Raw genomic sequence first — 15,245 nt, forward strand, 5'->3', positions numbered from 1 at the left:
TAAAGGGAATACTACTACTCTGCCTGCAATATTACTGACCCTAGTTGGCTATCCCCTCAGCAGTGGTGGTTACTTTGGAAGCTGGCCAGAGTGAAGGGCTTTTCTAAGCTTAGAGCCAACTGCGTCTGTGGCTCTGACCCAGGAGGCCCACCTGTAGGACAGTTCCATTTCCAGTGGCCCAGCTCTTGCCTGGTGGAGCTTCCAGGGCTCTCTGAAAACTGACTTCTGTGTCCATCTGAAGCCTTGGCTTTCCACGTTGAAAACCAATGCCATTTATGGTGGACTGGCATTTTGGGTCTCCGTGCTGGTAGATCATTGCATAAAGTAGACATGAAGTGGCCTGCCACCTATATTTACATTGCCACTGCTTCCTAGCTTTCTCCTCTTTACTCCTGGTTTCTGGTATAGGAGAATATGGAACCAGCCTTTTTTTAGATTTATTTATTTATTTGAAAATCAAAATTACCCAGAAAGAGAAGGGAAGGTAGAGAGAGAGAGAGAGAGAGAGAGAAGGGTCTTCCATCTGCTGGTTCACTCCCCAATTGGCTTCAAGGGCTGGAGTTGCACCAATCCAAAGCCAGGAGCCAGGAGCTTCTTCTGGGTCTCCCATGTGGGTGCAGGGGCCCAAGGACTTGGACCAACTTTTACTGCTTTCCCAGGCCACAGCAGTGAGCTGGATCAGAAGTGGAGCAGCCAGGACTCAAACTGGTGCCCATATGAGATGCCTGCACTGCAGGCAGCAGCTTTATCTGATATGCCACAGCACCGGCCCTGAGGCAGTCTTTAAGAGGATGCAAGTCAAGGGGGTGCTCAGTCCCATTCCTAATCATTGGTGCCCTAAGCTAGAAATCGATAGTCACAGGAATGTTCTGACAGTCATTTTTCTGTGAGATAGAGAGTGCCTGTGAGGAAAGCTATGCCTTCACTTTAACATAAAACATGATGACTACCTTATCTATAAATTTATTTTTTTATTTTTTTATTTATTTTTTTGACAGACAGAGTGGACAGTGAGAGACAGAGAGAAAGGTCTTCCTTTGCCATTGGTTCACCCTCCAATGGCCACTGCGGCAGGGGCACCACGCTGATCCGAAGCCAGGAGCCAGGTGCTTCTCCTGGTCTCCCATGGGGTGCAGGGCCCAAGATCTTGGGTCATCCTCCACTGCACTCCCTGGCCACAGCAGAGCGCTGGACTCGAAGAGAAGCAACCAGTACAGAATCCGGAGCCCCGACCGGGACTAGAACCTGGTGTGCCGGCGCCCCAAGGCGGAAGATTAGCCTATTGAGCCGCAGCGCCAGCCTATCTATAAATTTAGTAACTTGAATCAACCATACTTTTTCTCAATTGAAACCTATAATCCATTATTGGTTTCATGTGCTTACAGAACTATCCAATCATTGGGCCATCCTCTACTGCCTTCCCGGGCCACAGCAGAGAGCTGCACTGGAAGAGGAGCAACCAGGACAGAATCCGGTGCCCCGACCAGGACTAGAACCCAGGGGTGCTGGTGCCACAGGTGGAGGATTAGCCTAGTGAGCCACGGCACCAGCCTGGACACAGTAAGTCTTACAAACCATGTCCTTTCTTTATTCAAAAAAATCTCTTTCTATCATAATCTTTACCAAGAACACATTTTTATTTTCCATCTTCCTATTTCCTTGATTTACATTTTGAAATAAACCTTTAAAAAATCTAAGTAAGATAACATTAAATTTCATCCTTGGTTACTTTCATGTGGTGTTGAACTATTTTCATAGACAGTTTATGAAAACATATCTGTTAACAAATAGAAATAGTTTTTCTATAAAATATAAGGTGCTAAGTGTACCAAAGTTTACATTTAGACACATTTATCTCATTTACCTTTACCCATTTTTTTTTTTGATAGGCAGAGTGGTGGACAGTGAGAGAGAGAGACAGAGAGAAAGGTCTTCCTTTCCCACTGGTTCACCCCCCAATGGCCGCTGCGGCCGGCACACCATGCTGATCCGAAGCCAGGAGCCAGGTGCTTCTGCTGGTCTCCCATGCGGGTGCAGGGCCCAAGCACTTGGGCCATCCTCCACTGCACTCCCTGGCCACAGCAGAGAGCTGGACTGGAAGAGGAGCAACCAGTACAGAATCCGACGCCCCGATTGGGGCTAGAACCTGGGGCTGCTGGTGCCGCAGGTGGAAGATTAGCTTATTGAGCTGCAGCACTGGCTACCCAATTTACATTAAGCAATTACACTCAGATCACTTCAGATGCTGATATTATATTAAACCTTTTTTTGAGTTAAGGCCAAAATTATATTTATATGGAATACTAGTCTTTTTTATAAACTCTAGCTAAAATCAGTGACATTAAACCAGAAATTGCAAAATCCACCTTAGGGAGGTTATTACAAACACTGATTACCCATTACTATTTCATCAGAAACCTGTTAAACCTAGTTGCAAAACAAGTCTTGCAAGTTACAAAGCACTGTTTTTTAAAGGCAGTGATCTTCCTAGATTCAAAAGAGAGAAATTCATTTAAACCCAATGTCCAGCTACAGTACACAAGATTTCATGCACAAGATTGTTATTTACCAAAGATACCTCTTTAGACTCTAATTGAAATTGAGTTTAATCTTTTTCCACTGAAGTTTGTTCACTGTTATGTTAGGTTTAATGGGAGAAGAATCCCTCAGAGCAGATGGGCACTCCTCCAGAGAGATTCCTAAGGAGGATAATCTGATTGGTGATAGAATCAAGGCAATGACCTACAAGGAGGTTCTGTAAGAGCCTGTGAAGAGGCAGGCTGGAGGAAAAATCTGAAGGCCTACAAAGAGATAATAACCTTATATCAGGGACCGAAAAGCCAATACCGGAAGTGTCTAAGCGTGAGGCTATCAGTCAAACCAGCCTCAGGGAAGAGAAGTCAGCTAAGGAGCTGGCTCAAGAAGTCCAAGACTTCATCATATGGATTCACCCATACATATTCAATAGCATCTGATGTTATTGGCCTAGATTCTTGCCTAGAAATTCCTGGGCAAAATTACAACAATGGGGCCAATAGTCACCTGAAAAAATTCCCTTCCATTGGGATTAAAAGCCTCACCAATAGTTAAATACAATAAAAGAGGGAGCCTGGTGGCTCACTAGACATACCCAAGGATCTTTTAACACTTTGGAAAGAGAATTCAATGCATATTGGAGCACATGTGGGGAAATAGAGGCAAGAGGCCAATTAGGAGGCAGAGTTCCGAGACAGAGCTGGCACTTTTCGCAAGTCATGTAGGCTAACTTCTCCGTACTTTGCTTGTAAACAGGCCAGATGGTGGTGCAGAAAAACGATGAGGCATTTTTCTTTAAACTCAGGTGTGGGGAGCAACTCAGACTAGACTAAGTTAATGGAATTAAGACTTATTCTATGCATCTGCTCTCCCACAATATGGCGCTGGGAGAGGAGCAAACAGCTTCTACCCAGCTGCCTTTCACCAACTTGACAAGCTGCAGGAGCTGCTCCTGATTGGAAGAGAGCAGCGTACTCGGCGTGTGGGTAGCAGAGTTGGGATTGGTGGAAGAGGACTATAAAGGAGGAGAGAGACAACATGCACCAGGGAACATCTATCTGAAGGAACGCCTGTGCAGCCCCCGAGAGAGCCGGCCGGCGGTGTGCCGCTCCCCCGCGGAAGTGGGGAAAGTGGCTAGGGGGAACCGCCCTTCCACGGAGGTGGAAGGGTCGGTAGCCAACCCGGGAAGAACCAGCAGCAAACCCGGGAAGGGCCGAGCAGACGAAAGAACAGCGCAGGGTCCTGTGTCGTTCCTCCATGAAGACGGGGAGCGACACCCAGGGGTCAAAGGAGTCCCAAAGTCTAAGGATGCAACCCCAGGGAATGTGTACTGTAATGAGAGTATAAAAATAGAAACAATCCCTACTTCTTATCTCTCCTGAGTTTGAGACTTCTCTCAACCCTCTCTTTTGCCTGTGGTGTCCAGGAATGCACTGAAGCCCACAGTGAAGGAGGAAGGTGAGGGTGGGATTACTACATATTAGCCATGCGCACTCAGCCTTCCACGCCTGTAACCTCAAGTACATATTTGTGAGAATAGCACACACATGGAGTGATTAGTTCCCTTCACCAGCAGTGTGCTGGACTGGGCCTCTGCCTGTCACTTTGTTCCCCTTCATGAAGAAAAATAGCTGTTCTATGCCTCTTAACCTTGAGTCTGATTTTATGGGCCTGATTTTGACAATGAGCCTTCATGGTAAGAGCCTTTCTAAACTGAGGTGTTCTGAGATAGAGTTTGATGAAAGAGTGCTAGTCCTGGTTACCACCTAGGTTGGTAGAAGGGATAAAAGAGCATACTGGGAGAATAAGAAATTCTCCCTAGTAAATTTCCCTGAGATAGTTGCTACACAGTAAGGACCAGACAGAAGTGATCCAAAAGAGGGGAACTGAGAGGGAAGATAGGGCATACCAGAGACATGCTGAGGCTTGTCTACACAAACATGTTCAGGCCACATGAGGACTGCATCTAATGGGAGACTATAATGAAAAACTAACAAACTAAATGTCTAGGAAATACCTGCTAATGGGACCAGGAAATTGAGTCTGTAGGAGTTGAGGAGACCTAGAGAGGTAAGGAAACCATTTAGAAGAGCAGAGAAAGACAGATATCTTATCAGGATTGGGGTAAAGGAAAAACTCTGTGAGGCAAGGAACTTGGAACTCACGGCCTTACTCCAAGCTGCACCCAGTCTCACTGACAAATTCATCCCCAAGGAGGGAAGAACAGAATTCAGTTTTCAGCTGACACCTGAAAGGGCTGTCGGGGTCTGGTGTCCCATCAAGGAGTCATTGAAAATGCCAAAGCACCAGAGAGTGGCCGTGGCCTGAATTTCAAGGTTATTCCAAGCCCTTCTCCCAGTCCATGTGTCAGGCCAACTCTTGTGAAAGGAAGCTGAGTTGGACCATTCTCAGAGCTGAGATGAGAAGCATGAAGAGTGGAGCCTCTGGCTGTACAGCTCATGAGGACTCCAAAAGAGAGGAGAGGTGTTTCACAGCCCAACGCCAGTTTGGCTGTCAGGGCCTGGTGCCTAGCAAGATACCTCCATAATTACTAGAGCATAGCCCAAGCCAGAATCCATCAGTTGTCTCAAGGCCTTCTCCCAAACCCATGCAAAGGGCCAATCCACACCAGAGAAGAGAGAGGTTAGAACAGATCTCAGTGCAGGAGATTGCTCTGGCCTTAATCAGCAAGCCGGGCCCTTGAGTCTTAAGTCTGGCAGCCACACTAATTGCTTTTAACTGGCAGACAAGGGGCCTGTTGTTTTTGAGAAAGTGAGAGTTGCTATGGAGAATGAAATTCTACGAAGAAAGCGAGAGTAGTCCTCGTGCTCATCCGTCTGGTGGGATGATACGACTCTGTCTGGAGTCGAACTCCAGTGTGATCTGCACCACATTGGAGGTGCTATCCGAGTCATAGCACCAAAATGGTACTGGTGAAATGGCAGGGGAGAAAACATAATTACCTAAGGACTTTGTCTCACATGTAAGAAGAATTTCTAAGCAGACAAGGCCAAGAGAAAAGCAAGATTTAGAGGTTTAAAAGCAAGATTTATTTTAAGTCAGGGACCTCCAGCCAGAGTGGCATGGAGTGGGTTCCAAGAGAGGAAAAAACCACTAACACTGTCTTTTTAGAGGCAGCGGGAAAACGTGGAGCAGTCACTGAACTGAGGTTTAGCTATGACACAGTTGCAACAAGTCAAGGGCTAGCGACTGGGCCAAATTCTCTAACCTTATGCATAATGTTTCTTGTATAATTGATTGTAAACTTGGAGTTCCAGGAAAACTTTGAGCATGTTCAATTTCAAATGACAAAGGTTGCTGACCTTACGGTCTTTGCTCATACTATTAGGCTTTATTTTATTCTGAGCCAGAAATGATTTTTGCTTATGGATTCTTAGACTTTCAGAGAACTAATATTTATTAAATTCATACCAAGTATGAGGCACTGTAGGTGATATTAATTTGCATTGGATGTGGACTCTATATTCATGGAGCATGCAGTCTAACAGTTATACAATAGAATAGAAGATAAGCAAGTAAAGTTTCAAGTATTCTGCTTGAGAATTTCAGGCGGTTGAAGAATTCCTTCTAGAGTTACTAATATCAGTACAACCTGTCACGTTTTTAGATAGAATTCATTAATTTGAGAATTAGATGGCTACGCTATAATATTCTGACTTTACCTTCCATAATGTTAAGTAAAGAGTTTTGTGTGCTCATATATTGATGGAAATTTTGTATGAACTTTACCTTGAACACTTAAACCATCTCCTCAAATAATGCGCTACAATTTATAAATAAGAACATAACAATTGAGCAACTGTAAGCTTCATATAATGTATTGTAATTTCTGTATGAATGTCTGATGTTTTGCTCGTTATTTTGTTTCTTTTCTTTTTGGAGGAAACCCTAAGGGAATCAATATTGCTCAGTGGAAAAATAGTGAGTTTGTGTGTAGAGAAGACAAGGATTAAAAAGGGAAATATCATTATTGTTGCATTTCATGTAAGTAAAATATCCTCAAGGAAACTCAAGTTTTTTTCCTTTGAACAATTTCAAAGGCCTTTCTATGTTTCTTAGAATTATTTTGCCTGGGAGCCTCTAAATGAGATGGGGACAGGCAGGAGCTTTTATTCTTTCTGTAGAAAACACAGTGTGGAGTATTATGCTAAAACTCTGATTCTCCTGCTTTTCCTTATTGGGTGAGAATTTATCCAGATAGCATGAATCTGTTTGCAATATATTTATTTTTTTATCTAGACTTCTTAATGCTCTTTTGCAAAGGTGAGGAAGCACATAAATATCATCAAACAAACAGATTAAAAAAACTAAGTCTTCTATAATCCATAGAAAAATATTTAAAAATAATCTGTTAAAAATAAATGCACCAAAATTTTTCCAATGCAGAAACTAATTCCTAAGTATGGCATGTTCAGACTGTGAAAAAGATATGATTGGCCACTACACGGACATTACTCTTGGCATTGAAGATTTCCTGAGGCCTCTAAGGCATTCATAAAAAAATATGAGTCCAAGATCAAATGATGTATACACATGTTCTACTTGTCTAGGAAAACCCTAGTCAGCACTATCAATAAGATAAAAGTTTTCTTCATCAAAGATGATATAGATCAAATTTGGGGTATTAATTAAAAACATGCTGATGCTTAGTCCATAGATATTATAAGCAAAAGCCTGTGTGATTTTTTTTTTAGAAATTGCTTAGAAACATATACTGCAAATGCTTTCTATTCCTGCACTCATGAATAATAAGATACAAGAAGGCAGAGGGGGCCTGGTGTAGGATGAATAAGTAGTATAAGATGAACTTATGATAAATGGCGTAATAGGCTGGGTTGTATTTATCACAAGGAACTAATTTAAGACTCATACCTGTAAAAAAAAATAAGGGGAATAGTTAACCAAATTTTCAAAATTTAATTTTCTCCAACCACAGGATTTTGGCAAGGCTATTAGCCACCTGCAGTGATCTAGCCAGAGAGCATGAACCTTAGGAAAGTTAAAAGGCTTTGATGATTCGTTGTTGAATTTCTATAACTATGATGTAGTGTTGAAATAAGTTTAGGATGAAAGTTCAGTCTCATTTAGAAGCATATGCATGCATTTAAGAAAATTTATTTTTTCACATTACTACTAATTCCTTTTCATTTATTGAAGTATCTTAACCCAAACACTATGAGAAGACTTTGTTCTTCCCTTTGAGAGACAACAAATAATATATGTATTCCTTTAAGACATAGACAAGTCCCTACCATAATGGTTTGTATTCTAAATAAAATTACTAATAGCTGAAACAAAAGATACATCAGAAGCAGTCCTGGCAAAGACAAAAATGCTTGAAAAAGTGATTAGATGAGTGAATAAATAAGTGTGCTGTTCCTCAATGCTCTTCCTAGAATGGAGAATATCCTAAAATTAATATGTGACACTTTTTGTAGTTCAACAACAGAAGTAGCTATAGGTGAAACTAGGTGTTAACATCACTTAAGGGCCTTTTATAGGCTTCTCAGTTCACTAACAAATTCTCTAATTAAAGCTTCATTTTCTAGGGGCTGGCATTAAGGCACAGAGGGTAAAGTCACACTGCCTGCTATGTTGTCATTCCATATGGGTGCTGATTTATGTCTCAGCCGCTCCACTTCCAATCTAGTCCCCAGGTGACCATCTGTGAAAAGCAGGAGATACCCCAAGTGTTCGGACCCTTCCCAACCATGTTGGAGACCCAGATGAAGCTCCTAGCTACTGTCTTCAGCCTGACCCAACCCCGGCCATTATGGCCATCTGGAAAGTGAACGAGCAGATGGAAGATCTTTATCTCTTTCTCTCCCTCTCTGTTTCTGTAACTATGATTTTCAAAATAAATAAATAAATCTTTAAAAACTTTCTATTTCTATGTAGATTTGTGTACTGACCAAAAAAAAAAAAAAAAAACTGGCAGTAATGGATATTCAGTCCCCTTGATCGTCATGTTTAACTGTAAAAAATACATGCTATTATTTGAAATTTGATCAATCTCTTTGAATTTTATTAATGGAAATGAGCATCTGGTTCAAATTCTTTTTTTTAAAAAGATTTATTTATTTATTTGAAAGTCAGAGTTACACAGAGAAGGAGAGGCAGAGAGAGAGGTCTTCCATACACTGGTTCACTCTTCAATTGGCCAGAGATGCATTGATCTGAAGCCAGGAGACAGGAGCTTCTTCCAGGTCTCCTATGTGGGTGCAGAGGCCCAAGGACTTGGGCCATCTTCTACTGTTTTCCCAGGCCATAGCAGAGAGCTGGATTGGAAGTGGAACAGCCTGGACTCGAACCAGCGCCCATATGGGATGCTGGTATTGCAGGCGGTAACTTCACCCACTACACCACAGCACCAACCCCCTGGCTTCAAATTCTAATCATGAGGTAGTAATAGCAGAGATTCTGAGATGAAGAATTCAGGCTTAGCTCCTGGAATGTACTAAACCAGCTCATCACTGAGCGAATATCATAGGGTAGAGCTGGACCATGGTGCGGTCTGCATTCTCTAAGTGAAGCTCCCCTGTCTGGTGGCACATGATCTTAAATAAAACCGTAGTTTTATTTTTTAAGATTATTTATTTTCAAATTCAGAATTACAGGAGGTAGAGTGAGGGGAAGACAGAAAGATAGATCTTCCATCCACCTGTTAACACCCTGGATAGCAGCAATGGCCGGCTCTAGGCTAGGCTCAAATGAGAAGCCAGACATTTTTTCTGGTTTTCCGTGTGGGTGGCAGGGGTCACCACATGGACCCTCATCTTCTGCTTTTCCAAGCCATTAGCAAGGAGGTGGATTGGAAAAGGGGCAGCAGAGACATGAACTGGTGCCCATGTGAGATGCTGCCGTCACATTTGACAACATAATCCACCAAATCAAAATGCCAGCCCCAAAACTGTAGTTTTACATTCAGTATAATCAAATGTTACTAGATAAAAAATGATGCAATACACAATTAGAAATTACCTCAATCCAAAGAGAAAAGGTTGATGTGCTGAAGATCCCAGAAGTTCGCAAAAAAGAAATAATTTTTTCCAGATATGTGAATCTGTGTTGTCTATCAACACACATAGAATTCTTTTAGCTGAATCAGTTAGTCATTTTCTCTTAACGTCAACTTTGCTTTATATTGATGCTAATATAATCGCATAATTGCCACTGATAGCATAGTATCACTGCAAATATCATTTGGATAAAACTATGATTTAAAATCAATAATAGTTGCCAAACATGGGCAATTTGAGAATTTAATATACTTAATGGAAGTTGACTTACAACTATGGAAATATTTTACTTAAGTATAAATTATACATAGAAGTATACTGGAAAAATCTTTTCAAGGTGTGAAAGATGATAAGCCTTCCTAAGAAGTTCCTTGGGTGACCTTACAGGAAACATCTAAGCACTCTGAAATTTATTTATGTAACTATAAGTTGATATGCAACTTAACTTCTTGAAAGTAAAGTACTAAAATATATTATTAGATAAATTCCATTATACCTACATGACAAAATTATATAGAAAAGTCCAAGTTCAATATTGGGGAGGTTTGGGACAAAATTTCAATTGCATGAGTACATTAGGTTATGGAAATTATGTTTTAATGGAAATGTTTTTGGCTACAAATTATCTAATTGATTTTTATTTTAATCTGCTGTGGGTAAGTCCAGCAAAATTACTGAATTCTTAAATACCCTCCCCTGTCAGGAGAACATGTGAATATTTTTATGAAATTAGTCTACTCAAATTTTGTAAAGTTTTCTTAGTGTTGTCAATAAGCAGGGAAAATAGGCAAAACTAATATTTCATTTTTTAAGATTTATTTATTTACTTGAAAGGCAGAGACACTGAGAGAAGAAGAAGAAGAAAGGGAGAAAGAGAGAGTGAGTGAGAGAGAGGGAGTGTGAATGAGAAAGAGAGAAAAAGAGAGAGAGAGAGAAAAAGAGAGAGATACAGCTTCCACCTGCTGGTTCACTCCCCAGTTAAAATAGCTGAAGCTGTGCCAGAATGAAGGCAGGAACAAGGAGCTTCTTCCAGGTTCCACACGTGGCTGCAGGAGCTCAAGCACTTGGGCCATCTTTCACTACCCCCGCATCCCCACAAGGCACAAGCAGGGAGCTAGATGGAAAGTGGAGCAGGCTGGACTTGAGCTAGCACCTGTGTCAGATGCCAGCACTGCAGGTGCAGGCTTAACATTTTACGCCATATCACCAGCCCCCTGGAAAACTAATGCTTCTTAACAGGAACAGCAATTAACCCAAAACTAGCAAAGAGAAGATAAATGTGAGATAAAAATACAGCACAGTATTAATGACAGAAGATGGTTAAGCACTGGATGTGAATACTAAGGACATCACAGATCAAAGAGAAAGCCAATATTGCCAAAAAGTAGTATTAGCAAAGCAAAAATAATGATAAATTACAATAATTGCAAGAAGAATAATAAAATATTAATTTTTCTAGAAGTTGAGGTCATCACAAGGGTTAAAATGTAAATTGGAGGGAAAAGCATCAGAAAGATTAGTAGAGAGGCTGGCACTGTGGCACTGCAGATACAGCTGCTGCCTGCAGTGCCAGCATCCCATATGGGTGCTGGTTTGAGTCCCAGCTGCTCCACTACCAATTCAGCTCTCTGCTATGTCCTGGGAAAGCAGTAGAAGATGGCCCAAGTGCTTGGACCCCTTTACCATCATGGGATACCTGAAAGAAGCTCTTGACGTCTGGCTTCAGATCGTCCCAGCTCTGGCCATTGCAGCCATTTGGGGAATGAATGGATAGAAGCCCTCTCTACCTCTGCCAATCTGTAACTCTTCCTTTAAAATAAATACATCTTTAAAAAAGAGATACATAGAGAATAAGGAAAAGTGCATAAACTCGAGCAGAGCCACTCAGGAGTAAGAAGGTGCACATTATCCAAAGTGTAGGACAGAAAACTGGATTGTAACTGACACAGGGAATTTGGGAAGAGCATTGATTAAAACCCTGTGATTGGCTTTGGATATTTCAATTTGTCATTTAAGGGAAGCTACATTAAAGAAATCTTAAATTCTCAGAATTTGGTCTCAATGTCATTTAACTAATATTGTATAGACAGATACATAGGTATACTAATGACCATGATTTGCCTCCTATTTTGACATATAGTACTCAAATGGCACATACTCTCCTCTCTTCAAAAAAATGCAGATATTTGGTGTGTATCATTATTTCAGTATTTGAGGAAGAGAATCTATCATATAATAGTTAAACCTGGTTGTCATTCAGATCATCTGGCATGCATGTCCCTAGGCCCATCTGTTAGGTTGTCATGGTGCCATGCTGAGGAAGTGGCAAGCTAGTTTCAAGTAGACATAAATGCCAACCAAAGATTAATTTAGCAGGAGAGCTTGTTGAGTGCAAAAAGTGACATCTCCTATAAGAGGAAACTCTTGACTAGCAATGCCAAATTGGGGCCTTGTGCTTCATTACATGTGAGTGCATCTGTTGCCTCTTGTAGTCCTCATGCCATAAAAGAGAATGGTTTTCACTGTAAAGTTTCTATGGAAAAACTGAAAACACAGGTTATTGCCTGGTTTATAGAAGGCTAAACTTTATTGCTACATATCTAATTAAGATGGTGACATGGACAATTCAGAAAAGTTGTTGAAATGCATGAATGTAAAATATTTATCTATAATTTATAACATTTGGTCAAGATTGAATAGTACTACTAAGGGAGAAAATATAAGAGGATTATGTAATTATTAATGCCCTACTAGAGAAATAGACAATAGACAAAGGAAAGGGTTTTAATGATGCAGTTAAAGCTTCAATACTATACGGAAGAGATAAGGATAGTTAATCAGTATATCTAAAGGTATTATAAGTTGTGAAACTTCAATATTTTTGAGAGTCATATAAATCATTGAAGATTAAAAATAAGCAAACAAGAAGGAGTTAATAGGAAATATATAATGATATTTTCAGACATCATTTTGCAAATTTTAAGAGTATCAAATTATATAGAATAAACATTAGCTTGATAAACACTTGGGATATCATAGCTCTTTTGAATGTGGCAATGTTCAAAAAAGTCATGATCCTTAATTCACTGATTATAATTTGTCCAAGAGTTTATTTAGAAATATTTAGTGAGTAGCTAGCATGTACTTTACTTTATGATTGAATTGCCTTAGTGATTTAACTGAAATAAATCTTAAAGGACATTTTTCATGTTGAATGGCATTTTTTCTTAAACTTATATTTTAATAGTGTAAAAAGATGGTTAGTGGTTGTTAAACAATCCAAGATGTTAAAAATGATTAGTAAATGGAAAGCAACTCTGGGCCTGCATTGTGGCATAGTAGGTTAAATCACCATCTGTGATATATCAGAGTTCCCGCGAGTTCCAGCTGTTCCGCAATCCTAATAATGTATTTGGAAAGCAACAGAAAATTATCCAAGTACTCTGGCCTCTGCAACCTACCTGGGAGACCAAATGGAGTTCCTGGCTCTTGCCTTCTCCTTGACCCAGTCCTAGCTACTGTTGCAATTTGAGAAGTGAACCAGTAAATGGAAGATTTCTCTCTCTCTCTCTCTCTCTCTCTGTCTTTCTCTCTCTCTCTCTGTCTGTGGGTATGTGTAACTGCCTCTTAAATAAAAAAAAAATATCCTTTTGTTGTTGTTTTTGTTGACAGGCAGAGTTAGACAGTGAGAGAGAGACAGAGAGAAAGGTCTTCCTTCCATTGGTTCACCCCCCAAATGGCCGCTATGGCTGGAGTGCTGGGCTGATCCAAAGCCAGGAGCCAGGTGCTTCCTCCTGGTCTCCCATGTGGGTGCAGGGCCCAATCACTTGGGCCATCCTCCACTGTACTCCCTGGCCACAGCAGAGAGCTGGACTGGAAGAGGAGCAACCGGGACAGAACCAGCGCCCCAATCGGGACTAGAACCTGGAGTGCCGGCGCCACAGGCAGAGGATTAGCCTAGTGAGCCGCGGTGCCGGCCAATAAAAAATATCTTTAAATAAGCAAATGGAAATATTTTTTATTCTCCATTTATATATATATATATATATATGCACCCTGTGATATTAAAGATTTGTATGTTTTATATTATTTTTTCTTAAAATAATCCTAACGGTGTCTTCAATTTGAAAGAGCATGTGCTTGGGCCCCTGTCATCCACATGGGAGACCTGGAAGAATCTCCTGGCTTTGACTTGGCCCAGCCCTGGCTAATGTGGCCATCTGGGGAGTGAACCAGCAGATGGAAGATCAATCCCCCTGCCCCTTGCCCCTGGTCTCTTTGTAACTATGACTTTGCCCATGAGAGTATTTCAGGCATGGAAAGCCAAGACACTCTGGGGGAAAAAAAAAACCTAAATGAAAGATCTCCACGGGTGAGATCCCAGTGGAAAGAATGGGTCATCAAAGAAGGAGGTACCTTTCTCTGAAGGGAGGAGAGAACTTCCACTTTGACCATGGCCTTGTCTAAAAATTATCAGAGTCAGTGAACTCAGGGGGCTTCCATAGCCTTGGCAGCTCATGACAAGAGCCTAGGGTGATTACTGAGGCCATAAACAAGAGTGTCAATTTGTTAAGTCAACAACAGGAGTCACTGTGCACTTACTCCTCATGTAGGATCTCTGTCCTTAGTGTGCTTTACATGGAGATTTAATGCTATAACTAGTACTCAAACAGTATTTTTCACTTTATGTTTCTGTGTGGGAGCAAACTGTTGAAATCTTTACTTAATGTATGCTAAACTGATCTTCTGTATATAAAGAGAATCGAAAATGAATCTTGATGTGAATGGAAGGGGAGAGGGAGTGGATAAGGGGAGGGTTGCGGGTTGGAGGGACGTTATGGGGGGGAAGCCATTGTAATCCATATTCTGTACTTTGGAAATTTATATTCATTAAATAAAAGTTAAAAAGGAGAAATAAGTAAGTAAATCTTTTTAAAAATAAGGAAAAACTATAATATAGAGGAAGACAGGTTTTGGACTTAGAAGTTTCTTTAAGTCATATAAGTCAATTCTTACACTGAATTTTCTCTTAGATCTTACTGTTTCAAGGCAGGTTATCTATAAGTTAATGGTTGTTGCCTATTTAAGAGAAATTGAATGCTTATACATTATCTTCATGGCCATGAATGCTACATGTCATGTATCTAAACTCATGAGATGAACTCTTTTTTCTGTTTCACGTGAAAATTTTCTGAACCTCCGTTGAAGTGTAGGTATAGTCATTTGACCAGCTATGGGGCTTCTGGAAGAGAGAATCTAAGATGTAAGCATGGATCCATTTTTGTTTGATTCAAATCCTTAATATCTGGTGAAGACTGGCTCATGCTGTAGGGAATGTGAAGGAAATTGCACAAGTAACCTCCCAACACTTTTGCACTGTGAAATAGTTCAATCTCCTGTGTTCAGAGTACCCATTCATGACACACAATAAACCCATTTAGATAAAGCCACTGTTAGCTGAGTATTATGTTTTTAGGATGCAAGATTATTGTGTATGTTTGCGTGTGTGTGTGTGTGTGTAAAATATATATGTGTAAATATATAACATAATTTTAGGAAGTTTTGTCACTTTACTCTTGAGCTCAATTACGGATACAAAGTGGCTATATTTTAATAGCTTTAAGTACCTTGGTTCTTCCACGCCTCATTATTTAGGATTTCCATCCAATT

At 40.6% G+C, this 15,245-nt stretch overlaps 1 long non-coding RNA gene across 1 annotated transcript; it reads left to right on the forward strand.

The window, feature by feature from the left end:
- The first annotated feature begins 1,387 nt into the window (after nt 1–1,387).
- LOC149126543 (uncharacterized) lies at nt 1,388–8,390 on the forward strand. The gene is made up of 3 exons (XR_016233419.1): nt 1,388–1,560; nt 6,439–6,540; nt 8,207–8,390. It is a non-coding gene; the product is annotated as an uncharacterized LOC149126543 (long non-coding RNA).
- Nucleotides 8,391–15,245: the final 6,855 nt, after the last annotated feature.

The sequence above is a fragment of the Oryctolagus cuniculus genome, chromosome 5 (assembly GCF_051225735.1).
Source record: "Oryctolagus cuniculus isolate XC-2025 breed Fujian yellow rabbit chromosome 5, ASM5122573v1, whole genome shotgun sequence".
NCBI lineage: Eukaryota > Metazoa > Chordata > Mammalia > Lagomorpha > Leporidae > Oryctolagus > Oryctolagus cuniculus.